This window comes from Mustela putorius, unplaced genomic scaffold, assembly GCF_011764305.1.
Source record: "Mustela putorius furo isolate JIRA1106 unplaced genomic scaffold, ASM1176430v1.1 tig00000596_pilon_pilon_pilon, whole genome shotgun sequence".
NCBI lineage: Eukaryota > Metazoa > Chordata > Mammalia > Carnivora > Mustelidae > Mustela > Mustela putorius.
Window position 1 is genome coordinate 13,779,232 of NW_025421428.1, and position 15,590 is coordinate 13,794,821.

Below are 15,590 nucleotides of genomic sequence, written 5' to 3' on the forward strand. Positions count from 1 at the left end.
CGCGCGCCCGAGCCGGCGGGGAGCGCGCCGCCGGTCCCGCGCGCGCCGCCGTCGGGGGCGGCGGGGAGCGGTTTGGGAGCTGTCCCTGGTGCTGACGGCTCATCTGCCTGGGGCCGAGGCCAGGCCGAGGCCCTGAGACCTCCCGCCGGCCTGGGGGGCGCCCCGGTCCCCGCCACGCGTCCTGCGGGGGCTCCCGTTGCTCTTCGCCTGCTTTCCGGCGCTCCCCGTTTCCACAGCGCTGGGATTGGGAGTCAGGCTGAAGCTGCTGCTGCTAACCCCACAGTGCGACCTTGGGGCAAGTTCTTCCCAGGGGAGGGGGAGTCTCTGGTCCTGAAATGAGTCATGCAGGTGCCTGTCGGGGTGGTCTGAGAACGCGGGGCAGGGGCGTCCAGGGGCCTGACACACAGTGAGTGCGCAGCAAACGCTGGTCTTTATCGTGGTTTGTTTCCAGTTCCTGGCAAACAACCAACCACCTGGCCAGGGAGAGAAAGGGCAGTGCTTGTCCCCCTCTGGGCTGGTGGGGCTAGGGTCTGCTAGCTGCCTTTGGACCTCTCAGGGCATCCATAGGGGAAGGGAGCAGACGTCTTCCTTGGGACCACAAAGCACGGAGTTGGGAGCAATGGCTGCACCTTGACGGAGAACAGATAGGGCCGATTCCTTCCTGACACGAGGTCCCCCCACCTGAAAGGAGTCTCCGAGAGGCAGTGAGTGACCTCGGCCCCTGCAAGTAGATACTCGAGCAGAGGTTGAAGCCACAGGGCCCCTGGGCTGGAAGGGGTCTGGAATGAAATATTAGAGTATGTGGAGCATTAAGAACCATGCCTCGTACATTGAAAACAGAGTAGAATGTTTGCTTTTTTGACTCTGAAGTTCTTTGTAAGAAGCTATATCCTGGTAGGAAGAACCTGTGACTTCACTCCCATTCTCGAGATGAGAATACTGAGGACATGTAGAGGGAATCAAATGACCAGCCCAGAGATCATTTCCACCTGATAGGTGGGCTAAGGAGAGAACGGGAAGCAACTTGCTCAGCGTCACACCCCAGGACCGAAAGGGTGAGTCCTTACAGACCAACACATGTCCGGCCTGCCACCTCACCCTGTCAGGTCCCCTGGGCACGGTGACTGCCCAGCTTCCCAAAGCTGTTCAAGCCATCCTGACTCTAGAGAGTTTCCTTATAGCAAAGCGGGTAGGTACCTCATTCCACTTAACTAATGGAAAGAGCTGGCGTCTGCCCCTGTGAGTACTTCTGTCCCTTCCAAGCGGGATAATTAAACGTCACCTGCCTCATTTCCTAAGGGATCAGTGGCTCTGCTTGATTCATTAATTAACTGTGTGCAGTACCTGCTTCCACCAGGCACTAATTTCATGATAAACATCCCTCATCGTGGGCTCAGTACGTCCCAGACACGAGGCTGAACGCGTTGCCTGCACTGTCTCATTTAAATCTTCTCAACAATCCAGTGAGACAGACGCTGGTAGTGCCCTCAGTCTGCGGCGAAGATCGGAGGCTGGGGAGCTGCAGACCAGAGCGGGGCTAGACTAAGTCCCAAACACGTGCTCATGACACCCTCCTTCCGGATTTTTGATGTTCTCCCCAACCTAGGAAAAAATATGGGAACATTAATGGAAAGTCCATATAAGGAGGCTGGGTGGGGGGGGGAGTGTGAGAGATGCAAACCAGCCAGCCAATCAGTGCCCAAGGAGTCAGCTTAGAAATCCTTTAAATTGACATTTTCTGTCAAAATCCCGATTATGACAACTGAGCCACTTTTTTTTTTTTTTTTTTTTTTTTAAATTTCAGGACTGCTTAGATCCTGGCAAACGTGTGCCAAGAATTTTAAAAGGAGCATCACTGCCAAGTCCTCTTCACCAGCCATCTCCAGCGGCCTTCTTCCCACGTCTGCTTTCCATGCACACGCCGCAGAATTCCCCAGCTGTGGTCTGGGCAGCTGCAGACCTCCGGAGCTCCTGACCCCATGAGGCACTGATTTCTTTCCCATGCTCTGCAGAGGTGGGCTCCGGAGGCATGTGACGATGCCCTCAGAGCCCGTTTTACTTAATCCAGGATGGAAAACACAACATATAAATTAGAGAGCCTTCTTACTCTCCCTTTACCGGTGGTCACCGAGGCATGAAGTAGCTGACCACTGGTCCCGGGGGGGAGGGGGAAGATGCACTGCATTGAACGGATTTCCTTTGGAGAACGATATTCCAAGGTCACCATTGAACTCACTCTTCCTGTGACCGAGCCATGGCCTGGCTCAAGGAAAAACCCCATTTCCAAAAATAACAATGGGGGGAAAGTGAGGAGTCCCTGGTCCGACTTGATGGGAACAATCCACTGTCAGGTTTCCTTGAGCAGCCAGTTTTCCTGGTGCTGGCGACAAGAGGATTTGAGCTACACATAGTTCTTTCAGGTTGGCCAAAAGCCGTCGTGGGGGTGGGAGGAGCGGCTCCGTGCCACCCCACCCCTCCCCGGTGCTCCTGCCACCACCATATGCTTCCTGCTCCATGACAGCTTCTGCCGATGGCGGCTACCACGGCCGCATCACCAGAATCTTTCCCAGCACAGAGCGTCATGGACAACACTCAGATCCAACAGATGGCCGAGTTGGTTAAAAAGCCCCAACCCGTTCGAACACGTGTGGCTGTTTACAAGGGTTCATTTTCCACTGGGGCCAAATGGAGCTTTGGATGATCATCCCTGTGCTCTAAAGACAAGACCTTCGTGTCCATCCACTTTCTTGGGGGGCCAGGGTGGATCGCTTGTAGGGGAGGGGCCGTGACAGCCAATGCCCGTTTCTCTCCGGGGCTCCGCCGCACTCCCTGACTTGACGTCTAGGAATAAATCATGCCGGTGACTGCGGGTGCGTGGGCCTCCTGATCGTAGCCGCACACGGAAGGTAGTCACGTGTCAACTCAGACGGAGGAAATTGTGCTCTTGGAGGGAAAGGGTGCGCATGCAGCTGCTGCTTCTGACCTGAGTCTCATCGGGTGGGGACACCGGAGAGCCAAGTTCTTGACGAGTCATGATTCGGCCCGGATACGAAGAATGGCCCGGAGCTTTTCCAATTCCCTTTCTGGGAATCCTCAAGAGGGAGTGAGTTCACCATCACTAGACGTGTCCAAGCAGCAGCTGGCTGACCTCTCATAGCAGACAAGCTGGCTGAGCTGGCCCCCAGGGGACCCCTCCGGTCTAGGAAGTCCCTGAGGTTTCAGAAGGGGTGGCTGATGGCAGCTCAGCCGGGGCGCCCCCCTGCCTGGCCCCCATTCCATCTGCCCAGCGGCTCTCAGGCCACCAAAAGGGGCCCCATGTGGATGGAGTCTTCCAAGTTCTTCTGTCCCCAAATAGGCACTGGGCCAAATGACCCAAATGGCTGCTGTTTCCACCAGCACGGACTTCTGGAAATTGCTGGTGCCTTTGGGCAATTACTAAATTAACCTTTGTTTGGTCTTTGAATTGTTTTCTTTCCCTGGTCTGCACTCCTGGCCCTCCTGAGGGGTTTTGCCTTTGATCGAATGGGCTCTGTGTCACTTACATCACTGAACCTGTGTCCACCCAATTCCACAATATCCATCAGGCCAAGCCCATTTAGAGAGTAGATTTGGGGGGGGTGAGGGGAGCTGAGCAACGCCATGACATTGTGATTATTTTGTGATGTTGGCGAGGCAAGGCGCACTCACGTTCCAGATCAAGGGCTCTGGGCGGGGCATCTTTTAGGTGTGACGGGAGAATGACAAGACGGGCAGGAGAGCGAGAGGGCGAAGGTCAGATGCGGAGCCCGTGGGGCCACGGGAATGGGCCGCTGGGGGTGCCCGTGGGGGCTCGGGCACACGCCGCGCGGTGTTTCCATCGCCTTGGTTTGAACAGACAGCCTGTCTGTGTGAGCCGGAATTACTGGTGGTTTTCATGACGGCAACATTGTACAACGTTGTGACAGCGAGCTTGATAGCTCGTTCTTGAGGAATCTGCGAGGATGATGGATGAAGGCGAGGCGGCGCCCACCGTCGGGGTCCCCCGGGGCTCCTCGGGTGAGTCACCGTTCATCGTGACACGTCCTGCCGAGGGTGGGGCGTGAGGCGGGGGCTACGGGAGAGTCTCCCGTCTCCTCCGTGTCTGGGAGTGTTTCTCCCGAGGAGCGTTCCCAAGAGCGCTGCTGCTGTCTGTCATCTTCGCTCCCCGGCCGGCTCACTCACCACAGCTTGAGCAGATGCCGACCGCGCGAGCCCGGCCGCGCCGGGTCATTCACGTCGGCGCACCGTGGTGGGCGACGGAGCGGGGGCCCCACAGCCGGGAGGTCGGAGTGGGCGAGGGTCCGAGGGCTGAGGAGACGGGGCTCCCTGGGTCGGGCGGCATGGGCCCCGGGACAGGACTACACACGTGGGGTGAGCTCACTAGTGCGCGGCTCTCCCGACAGCCCGGGGATGGGGGGCAAGGAATCTTGCCTTGTTTTACCCGTCTGACACCGGAGAAGGTGAACGGCCTGCTCTAGGTCACGCCGAGCCCCCCAGCCCCCCGTCAGACTCTGAAGTCTGTGTGGAGCCCGTCCTATGCTGCCAGGGAGGCCCGAGTCTTTCCTGCTGAAAAACAGGAGATAAAAATAAGACATTGCCTATTTGGACTGTAGGGTCCTAAAATTAAAGCGATCTCCCCATAACCTGTCTGCTTCTGTTAGCACGGGCTTCTGGAGGAGGCGGAGTGCTGCTCACTTGAACAGAAGGGCGAAGGTGATGTGACACGGGCAGACGTCACACGTGCCGATGCTGTGTCATGGGAGGTGGGGAGAGCAGGGCCTTCCCGTGGGACAGTCTCTAGGGGCCACGGCAGTCACGCCCCCCCGGGGCCCTAGAGCACCCGACTGTCTCTGGGGCACAAAGATGGAAAACAAGGGCTTGGCCGTCGCTGTCTTATCAGACCCATCCCTGCCAGCAGCCCCTGCTGCCGTGGCTGACGGGACAGGCTTGGACTGGGGGCCAGCAGGAGGGAGACTGTGGGAGCAGAGGAAGAGGGGGGGCCATCGGGTTAAGATGCGGAAGCAGAAGGAGCACGACAGACCGAGGACAGGGACTAAGCCGGTGCTCTGCAGTCAAAGGGGCAGGGTGAGGTGTGGGACCCCAAGGCTCCCTCCTGCCCTCACCTGGCTGCCCCCCACCCCCATGTCTGGGTGGCCTGGGGAGGCTCAGGAGCCTCACCTATGGTCCCTACACAGTACCATGACCTGGAGATGCCCACGGCCCTCTCATAACCCCCCAGAGGAGGGCGGAGGATGAATTCATCCTCAGGAGCCCCCGCCTCGCTCCTCTCCACCCAGCCCCTGTGTGCACTGTTCGTGGCCCTGATTCCAGGCACAGTCTCAGCCGTGGGCTGCCTCGTCCCCTGTCCGTCTGCTCGGGGCCGGAAGAGCCGTGAAGACAGAGTTTTGCCTTTTCTGTTCTCCACTGTCTCCTAGGGCCAGCCTCGGCACGAAGGCAGGAGCTGGAGGATCTGTGCTGGTCCAGAATTTTCTGTACCCCCGACACAGGGTGACCAGAAGCACACTGTCCCTTCGCTCCTCACACCCCCTCTGGGGACCACTGGCCACTGAGACTGTTCCTGCTGGACTGACGAGGAAGTGCAAGTGACCAGCCAGGCTATCGAGGTCCTGAGCAACTCAGGGGTGACTTGTGACCAGAGCCCCGTGTCCCTGTCCTGGGGCCTCCCAGGAAGAAGGGGCAGAGCCCATCTGAGCCCATCAGCCCTGGGGACTCTTGGATCAGCCTGAGACCCCTCAGCAGAGCTTCTGTGCCCCCGAATCTGTCCTGCACACATCCCAGGGCCCCGGTGCTTCAGGAAGCAGACAGACTGTTCCCCAGGTGGGGGGTAACCTCAGCTCTCCAGGCTGGCCCGGCCCACCATCCCTCCCCAGGCCCAGCCCTGCCCTCTCGGAACCGATGTTCTAATGGGTCTACTGCCGCCTCCCGGGCTCAGCCCGCAGTCTGGGCTGGTCCCGAACTTGGACCTAAGGATGCAAACCTGGTGGTGGTCAGACCGACAAGCTCCGCACTGCAGTGGGGCAGGGCCACGGAGAGACAAGAGCTTAGAGGCGGGCTGGAAGGGACCGGGTCCTGGCCCTGCTCCCGGGGTGGGTGCGCGCCCTTCCCACTCAGCTGCCGTCGAGGCTCGGCTCCCCCAGGTGTGGCTCTGAGCTGCACAGATCCGCGTACCACCGAGGGTGAGGGCGAGGGGAGCCTCGGCTCACCCAGACTCGGCGGGGCCCTACCAGCATGATGCGGCCAACCTCGCAGCAAACCCTGTACGGAGTACCAATCCCCCGTCTCTTCTGGCCTGGAGCCTCGGTGCTGGTGTCTGGAGCCCTGGTCCCGGGGGCTTCCTCCATCCCGGGGGATGGGGGGTGGGGGCCTCAGCGGGACGGCTTCCTTAGCTCTGATGGGGCCGGGGGTGGGGTGCTGGTATTTACTCGTGGCCCCTGCCCGTGGCCGCTTCCCACTGACCAGCCCTGGGACTCCACAGGCCTGCCTGGCAGGCCTTCCCTCATCCCCTGGGCTCTGGAGAGGGCTTGGCATTCTTGTCTTTCCCTTGGCAACACTCTGCTGTGTGCGAGGCTCTGGGGAGAACATCTGGAGACACGTCAGCAGGGGCCTCCGAACTGGGGCCGATGGAGGCTCTGCCCCCGACCTGGCCAGGCGCCAGGCCGCTGATCCGCTCTGCGAATCGCGGTCAGAAACGTGGCAGGAAGGGGAGGCCCCGGCAGTAAACTCTGCCCTCCACGTGCCCTCCAGCACCGTCCCTGGTCTTGTCGCTGACCCCCGGCACCCCAAACCGGACCCCTCCCCACAGCTGAGGCTGCAGAGTGGCTCCTGGGTGGGGAAAGGGACCTGGACCGCTGTCCTCATTACGAAACCGTCATCACACGCAAGCACATGTGCCCTTGCCCCGAGCCGGCCTGGCCTCTCCCGCTGCACCATTTTCCTTTTGCTCTGTTTTTTGTTTTGTTTTGTTTTAAGGTTTTACTTATTTATTTGAGAGAGAGAGACAGAGACAGAGAGGGAGAAGCAGGCCCCCCGCTGAGCAGGGAGCCCGACATAGGACTCGATCCCAGGACCCTGAGCTCATGACCCGAGCGGGAGGCAGAGGCTTCACTGACTGAGCCGCCCAGGCGTACCTTGCTCTGGTTTGTTGTGGTGAGAAGCTGGGGTATTCACACCACCAAGAGACCAGGAGACCCATGGCTTGTGTTCCCCAGAGGCAACATTGCGAGAGACTCATGTTTGAGAGATTTACATTTCCCGTCCCTTCATGGGGAGCCTCCTCCAGGGCTGCCTGGGTGAACTGCGCTTCCTTCCCCTGAAACCTAGGGTTGAGGACCCCCTGCCCTCGCGTGTGGCGACGAGTGGCTCTTACAAGGGGCTCAAGCCGGGAACCTGGGTGGCTCAGTCCTTAAGCGTCTGCCTTCAGCTCAGGTCGTGATCCCAGAGTCCTGGGATCGAGCCCCGCGTCGGGCTCCCTGCTCGGCGGGAAGCCTGCTTCTCCCTCTCCCACTCCCCCTGCTCATGTTCCCTCTCTCGCTGTCTCTCTCCATCAAAAAAATAAATAAAATCTTTTTTTTTTAAAGGGGTCCCGGGGGCTGTGTGTCAGAGGCGGGTGGTGGGGGCTTTTCGAGGGACACTCTCTTGCCCCTTCCCGGCTGGCGTGGCCCGGATGGGGAGAGAGCTGGGGGGCGTCCTCGGGCTGTGGCTCCTTCACTGTGGGGCCAGTGCCAGGTGGTGTCGTGTCTGTCCGTGCCACACACCAGCTCCTCTACCCCTCCCGGCCCAGTCGCGGCCTCTCCCACGCGGCTTCCTCTCCCTGGCCCACTCCTCCCTACAAACTGCTTTCTGAGGCTCCTCGAGCCTTCTCGTCCCGGGGCCCCTGCTGGACGTGCCTTCCCCTCCGCCGTGCTGGACAAGGCCCGTCTCTCACATGCTCACCAGTGCGGGTGTCAGTAATCCGGGCTGTTTCCTCCCACTTGTCGGCGGAAAGCGCTCTCGCCAGGGCTGACTTAGCGTCGTCCTGCCTGCCGGCGAGGTTGAGAACCTTCCCCACGTCTGCTCCCATCACCTGCCCGCTTCCCCGTTCCCCGGTTCTCGGGTCCCACGCCGATGTGCACACGCTCTTTACACACTCGGGACAGGAATCCCGCGCCTGCTTGACGGGACCCAACTCTCTCCTCCCAGGCGGGTGTTCGTCTTCCCTGGGGTTCAGGGTCTGCCATGGAGGTGAGGCCGCCAGCTCTCCCGGGCGCTGTCTGCCAGGCTTGCTGGGAGGCTCGTGAAAGTGGATGGTATTTTCTTTACTGTTTGAGCCATTCTGAGCTGATGTTTGGTTTTTAACCCATGTAGGATTTTCGTGGATATGAGCTATAAGTTTACCTGGTCTTGTTTGTGTTTTGTTTTGATGCACGAAGAGCCAGGCGTCACCAGTTCCCTACTGAAGTGGAAACTGCATCCATCAGACACCCAGGGGTCTGGTCTCGGAGCCTCTACTGCCCTACGATCCCCGCACCCGTGTGTTCGCCGGCACACGACACGTGCCACTTTCCCAGGACCCCGGAGCCGCGGTTACGTGGAGGCTTGCCAACATCCTCTTACTCTGCTTCATGGTTTTTTTGAGTTCTTCTCTTCTGAATGATCTGTATAATCCACCTGGGAGATTGGGAACCCTGTAGGGGCCCTAATCAAGCCTGGATTGAACTGCAGATCGGCTGGAAGAAACCCTACATCCGGAGACGTGGACCGAGAGTGGCCGAGATGCTCGGACCAAACAGCCTCATTCAAGCCCCAGCCCTGCTGCCCCCCGCTGTGTGCCTTTGGACAAGTTGCTCGACTTCTCTGGGCTTTGGCTTCCTCAGCTGTAAAATGGGGTAATAATGAACCAATACTGCTCCAAGGGTTGGTATAAACAGTAAGTGAGCTATCATACGGAAAGCGTGTGTGGAAATCAGACAGCATCTCTGCTAAGGTCCAGAGCTACTGCGTTTACTACTAGGAAGGGAAACAAAACGCGGCCAGTTCTGCTGTGACTCGCCCTTGACTGCAGAGTCTATCTCTGCTTATTAGAATCAATATGCTGGAGCTTTGTCTTTGCAACACGACAGCTCCCACCAGGAGGACAAGGTTTTATCTTTGCTTACATAGATTTTCCTTTTTATCCGACAGTAAAACTTGGAAACCGACGTTCTGCATGTCGGCTCTTACGGTCTTCAGAAGTTTTTAGTAGCATAAAGGGATCTCGAGGTCCGAAGGTTTGAGAAGCGGAGCTCCGCCTTCTCAGAAAGGCCGGGAAAGCTTGGACAGCCTGAGTAGAGGCCAGAAGGCGGCGAACACAGTCAGAGGCTCCTGCTGATCGAAAAGGAAAGGAGAGAGTCTTGCTAACCTGCGGAAGGGTACGGACATGCGTCGGCAGCAGGTGTCCTATCCCGAGGCTGCCTGCCCCCGGTCCCCACGCAGTTGCTTCCCCGAGCCTGGCGAGAACGCGGGACAGAAATACAAGACACAGACACGGAGCCTGGAGACGCCGCGCTGGGACAATGCCCTGACACTCGGAAAATTCCGCTTCGTAAATTCAAGCGAATCCAGCGGAGATTTATCAAGACGATTACGAGTTTAACAAGGTGGCCGGTTACGAAATAAACACTTAAAAAAAAAATCAATGTTTTTGTGCCTGTTATTTTAACCCAATTAGCTGTGAGCTGAGAAACGGCTTTGATGTGAGGGGAGGTCAGGCAGCTTGACCGAACCTGGGATGGGTGTTAATTTTATAAAAACAAAGCAATCGTAGCACAACAGTCGCATAGGCGGTCTGAGCGGTGGGCACACGAGTCTTTGTAAACTCGTTCTGCGCAAGTTTCTTGTGTTTGAACCTAACACAATGACAGCGAGAGGTGCTGATAACAGCGGAACGACCCAGACTTCGCTCGAGTTCTGTTCGGTTTCATCTCCCCGTCGATGCCTGCGTCCTGCCTTCCTCTTCCTCGGGTTAAGATGTTGGCGCTGTCAGGTCGAGTCACTGGATGTAGCGCTGTCAGGAAGGGTGGGGGTAACATCCCCGAGCTGGGTGCTGGGTTGGGCGGCATCTCCTCTCCGGACGTGGAAGGAGGGGCCTGCGTCTCCTGCCGCCTGGTGCTGCCCACAGGAGAAGGGACAGGGACCCGCTCCCACGCCTCCGCAGGTGCGTCCCTGCCTTCCTCACCGCGGCTCCGGGCGCCTGCGCGAGGCTCTCTCCGGGAACACGGGGACCTTCGCTCTGCCCCCGCCCACCTGGAAACGGGCTGCGCGTCTAGAAGGGGCCTGGTTCGCTGGTCTGCGCCCGGCCAGTTCTTGGAGCGGAACGTGGGCGTCTCTCTGTGGCAGCTTCTCCTCTCTGTCCTCAATGTGTCACTTGGGGAACATCTATCGGATGGCCGAGGGGCGTCTGGCGCTGTCCCCAAGGTCCCGACTTCTGCCTCGTCTTTCCGTGACTTTGCCCTTTAAGACGAGCTCCTGGCGCGGCACCTGCCCGGTCTTCAGCCGATTTGCTCCTCAGATGCCTCCTTTCCGCTCCCAGCCCATCTATTTTAAATTCCAAGATCTCTAATTAGTTCTTTTATATAAAAGCCCATGCTTGCTTCATGGATCCGATAACCCCTCTTATCTCTCTAAAGGTAGTAATTATGCGTATTTTAAATTCTCCTTCTGTTGACTCAATCAGTTTGCTCCCCTGGGCGTCAGGGTTTCTGTCTCGGAGGCGGCGGGTCTCTTCCGCGGGGCTGCTTGCCTCGCGTGCTCGGTCACGTGGCCGTCGCCTGTTTCGGCATCAGCTTCCCCGCGGATCTCTCTGCCGCTGCCGCGTCTGTCTCAAAGCCTCTGATGGAAGACGGGGAGGTCCGCGCACCCAGGCGGGGAGGGCGGGGAATGGCTCCCTCGGACTGGGGGTCCCTTGCTTCACCGAGGTCTGTGGTTTCCTGGTCACTGTCCTCCTATGGTGACCACCCTCTGCTTTAATCTGGGGACTTGGGGGCTCTCTGCCGTCCACGCCGGTGGGCAGGGAGCACGCAGACCGTTGCCCCCACCCCACCCCTGTGTCCCACCTCCCCGACTCCTGATGGGGGCGGCTCCAGCTGCGTCGGCAGCTGCCCAGTCTGGGCATCTCTTGGAACGTGGTCCCCTCCGATTTTTTTTTTTTAATCTTTCTGTGATTCCTACAGAATTCCGATCCCCTGAAATGACTCATTTGTTCAAACTAATTTTATCTAGATTTTTTTCTTTTACTTATTTTTCAAAATTTTTTTTCTTTTAAAAACTTTTTTCTGACCCTTAGTAGGACCGGGGAGGGGGCATGTTTAGCTCCTCATGTGACGGAAGGCCCCGAGTACTATTAATCAGCCTGCAGAGAGCGTCTTGGCCCCGGATGCCCAGCGGGCCCCTGGCCAGAGCCGGGGAGGCTCCACAGGTCCTGCATGCAGGCCAGCCCCCAAAGCACACGGCGTCTCTTTTCTGCAGAGGATATTGTCAGACTGAGACTGAAAAGGGGGTCTTCCTGGCATTCTTAGACTGCACAATGGAGAATAACCAAGACGCCAAAGCCACACAACTCATCGGTGACTCCTGGGGCCTTCCTCCGAGCGAGGGATGTTCCTTTGCTCCCTGACGGAGACGCCGGCCTCCCCGGGGTTCTACTGCCCCTTCGTGTCAGTTGACTACTCGGTTTTTCTTTTTCTTTTTTTTTTTTTAAAGATTATTTATTTATTTAATTGACACAGAGCGAGATCCCAAGTAGGCAGAGAGGCAGGCAGAGAAAGAGGGGGAAGCAGGCTCCACGCCTAGCAGAGATCCTGATTGGGGGGCTCGATCCCAGGACCCTGAGACCATGACCTGAGCTGAAGGCAGAGGCTCAACCCCCTGAGCTACCCAGGCGGCGCCCTGACGACTCCGTTTTTAAAAGACCGGCCTCCGTGCTGAGATGTTCTGAGGGACAACAAACAACCAGGAGACTGCGGCAAAGGACGCGGCCAGACGTGGTCCTCCAAGGCTCCGGGATGGATCTAGAGCCCTTAGCAGTGACCACACGGTGACCGACGTCCCAGTCCTGCTGTCCGGGGACGGGGGCACGAGTTTTCTGCAGTGTGACACTCAGACACTCAGCCCTTCCGAGACAACCTGTTGCTCCAGACACCGACCAAGTGCCTCCGGAAAGACGCCCACCCGCCTGTCCTCCAGCTCCCGCCACCCCCTCACCTCCTACGTGCGGCAGATCTGTGTCCTGGTGGTTTTAATTCGTCTCCGAGCACCCCCCCACCCCCGTCTGGTGCGTTACTGAACGCGTCTCTCCCTAACTTGATCAGCTGCGGGAAAATTGGATCAGGGTGGGCAGATCGTGTCCCGTTCTTACCACGTGAATGTCAGAGGCCCCCGGGCGTGGGGACCTGCTCATTTCTACAGCTTCCTCTTTGAAAAGCAGATGGCCAGCCTTGGGCTTTATTGAATTTGTGTTTATGTATGTGATGCATTTGACCGTAGCCGGAGGGCGGCTGCCTGGTCCAATAGCAAATTTGGCCCATCAATGAGGTTGAAACCTACTTACCTGTAAGCAGCGGTTTGTTCTGGGGACGCGGCTTGGTCTTTGGGGTAGCAGAGACAAGCCAGGTTGGACGAGCTCCTCCGTCAAGGCCTTCGAGCCTTGGAAACGATTGCGGTCAGGAAGCCCGGCTGCTTTTGCACCCACCCCCTTCCCCACACCCCAAATTCCACTTCCAGGGATTTATCCTGAGACACCACAGGCCCCAGCGCGAAGGATAGCCATGCACGAGTGTTCAGCGCACCACCACCGCCCCTGCTCGTTTAATTAAAAAGCAAACCCAAATATTTGTCAACGGGGAGCTGGCACATGGATCGGAGCCCCGCCGTGCTGGAACCCTTGAGAACCGGCCGAGCGAACAAGGCCGGGCAGGTGTGCGAACAGCTGCTGTGTGTCCACACGGAGGCGGAAAGGGCGAGGGCGAGCAGCACTGACCCATCCCCAAGAACACGGGGTTCCTGGGGGAGCCGGCAGCCCCGTTTCCGCCGGGAGCCTCCAAGAACTGCCAACGACCGGGACCGGAGCCGGTGTTTGCCCCAAAACGACACCTTCCCGACCACCAAGTGTCCGTCCGCGGATGATGGGCCCACAAAGCCGGGTCTGTCCACAGCGCGGAATGTCACTCAGCCTCCGAAAGGAAGGGCACAGTGACACCAGCTACGGCGTGGGCAGCCTCATCACGAGGCAGAGTAAGGCAGCTATGAAAGGGCAAATCCCGTAGGATTCGGAGAAGCCCAGAGTGGGCGGGTCCATGGAGATGGAGAGCACAGCGAGGGGGCGGGGAGGGTCTGCGTTCCACGGGGACGGCGGGACTCGGTGGAGGAAGACGGAAAGTTCTGGACACCGGCAGGGGGGACAGCTGCACAAGAGTGGGAATGTGCCTCACGTCCCCGTGCACCTACAAACGGTCGCGACGGTGGGTGTTATGTCACGTCATACACGCACTACACAAATAAACAATAAACCATGAATGGGAGTTAGAAGATCACGGAAAGGGACGTTGAGAAGGGATTCATGGAACTGTTAGTAGTAGTGACGTTCTTCATTTAGAGATTTTATTTATTTGACAGAGAGAGAGAGAGAACACAAGCAGGACATAAGTGAGGCTTGGCAGGCAGAGGGAGGGAGCCCGAAGCGGGGCTCGATCCCAGGACCCTGGGATCACGACCTGAGCCGAAGGCAGAGGCTCAACCCACTGAGCCCCCCAGGCGTCCACATCCAGTAGTGGTTGTTTTTTGAGGAGGGGATTCTGGGGGCTTTTACTTGCCCTCTGACCCATTTGGGGCACCTTTGCCTTTGAAGGGGGGGCTGTCCCAGCAGCCCGGCCTCTCCTATGACCTGACTCCATCACCGCCGTCCCCCGCCCCCGGCCCAAAGTGAGATAAGCCACCAGGGGCAGAGAGGTTGAGTCCTGTGTTCCTGCCTGTCTCCCTCCGTCACTCTCACTGGGGTGAAACCCCGTTCCCGCGGGTGACGCTCATCTAAATGCCGAGGGACAGCGCTCCCCCGCCATGTCCCCAGTGTCCCCCAGATGCAAATATGGCCGCTCTGCGTCACCTTCACCTGGGGCAGGACCTCTGATGCAGTTTGCACTGAGCCTGGGAGGGGCCGCCACGCAGCCTCCCTGAGCTGATTTCTCAACGTGCCTGCGTCTGAGCGGGCAGGGGCCCGGGGGCTGGGGGGGGGGCGCTCCGAACCTGCTGCCGGAGTGGTGTTTGTTTGGCTGAGGCTTAAGGAGTGGGGGCCAGGCCAGAGGGCCCCCGGCTGGGTGCTCCGGCTGTCTCTTGCATCCCACGGGGTGTGGCAGCCCCAAGCTGCTCCGGACCAGGGAGGAGCGTGGGGGTGTATCCCCCAGAGGATTCACCGGCCCCCAGTCTGCCCCCCACAGCTCCGTGTCCCGCCTCTTGCCCAGCTAGAAGGCTGGATTGTCCCTTCCCAAGCCGAAGGGGCACAGCCTGCAGCCACCCTGCGGTCCCAGCGGAGTGGCCTGACCTGACCTGGCCCACAGGGCTTACGGCCACCGCCGCCCCTGCTTCCGTTCCCCGCACTTGCTCCAACCTGGGGGCCCGGGCGCCAGCCAGGGTGGGCGTCACGTGGCAGAGCCATGGGGGTTACAGCAGAGGGTGACAGCCTCGGAGAGATGCGGAAAAGCAAAGGGCTTATTAAAACGCTGAAATTGGTTCCGAATGAGGTCAGCCATCGAAGCGCCTTGGAGGCGAGCCAGGCGCTGAGCCGTGAGCTGTGTTTATTTCCCCACAGCATGCGGTGACGCCCCGGGGCCACCCCCAATCCCTCTGCTTCTGGAGGGCAGATGGGACCGAAACACTAGGGCTGAGCCCGAGGGCCGAGGGAGCAGGGGTCAGAGGGCGCGCAGGAGGGAGCCTTGCGGCACAGCATTTGCTGCGTCCGCCGGGCCCCCGGGGAGGGCAGGTGGGTCACGGGTTGCAGACTGGGGCTGGAGGACCGCTGAGCGCGACTTCCTCACCCCGGCTCAAATTGCTGGTTTGTAAAAATCCATTAATGCAGGGAACCGCACATCGCGGCAGAGGCCCTGCGATTGGCCCGGGTCCCTCTCACCCCCCCGTGGGGCGCAGAGCCTCCCCAGCTTTTCTGCCTGGTTGCATTTCTCATCCGAGTGTCCCTTCCTTCCTCCGGACTCCAGCGGAATGTCCCTGACCTTGGCCGCCTCCCAGGGCAGCACCCTCCCCCTAACGCCACCCCTTGCTAGAAGTGCACTTTGGGGTCCTTGACCTGGTACTTGGTCTGGCCCAGCCCCAGAGGCAGGTTGTTAACCTCTCCAAGGCCCAGTGCCCTGGTATCTGAGGACAGTCATGTTCCGGCCCTGAGGCTGGGGGGCAGGGGGGTGGCCCAGAAGGCAGCTGGTGGCAGGCTGGGCGTGGACGCGCTTTCTAGCGCTTTCTAGCGCTCGCGGATTCCTAGCGCTCCGTAATTATGATTTCTGCCACCGGCTGCCTCAGCCTTGTCACCTGTGAGG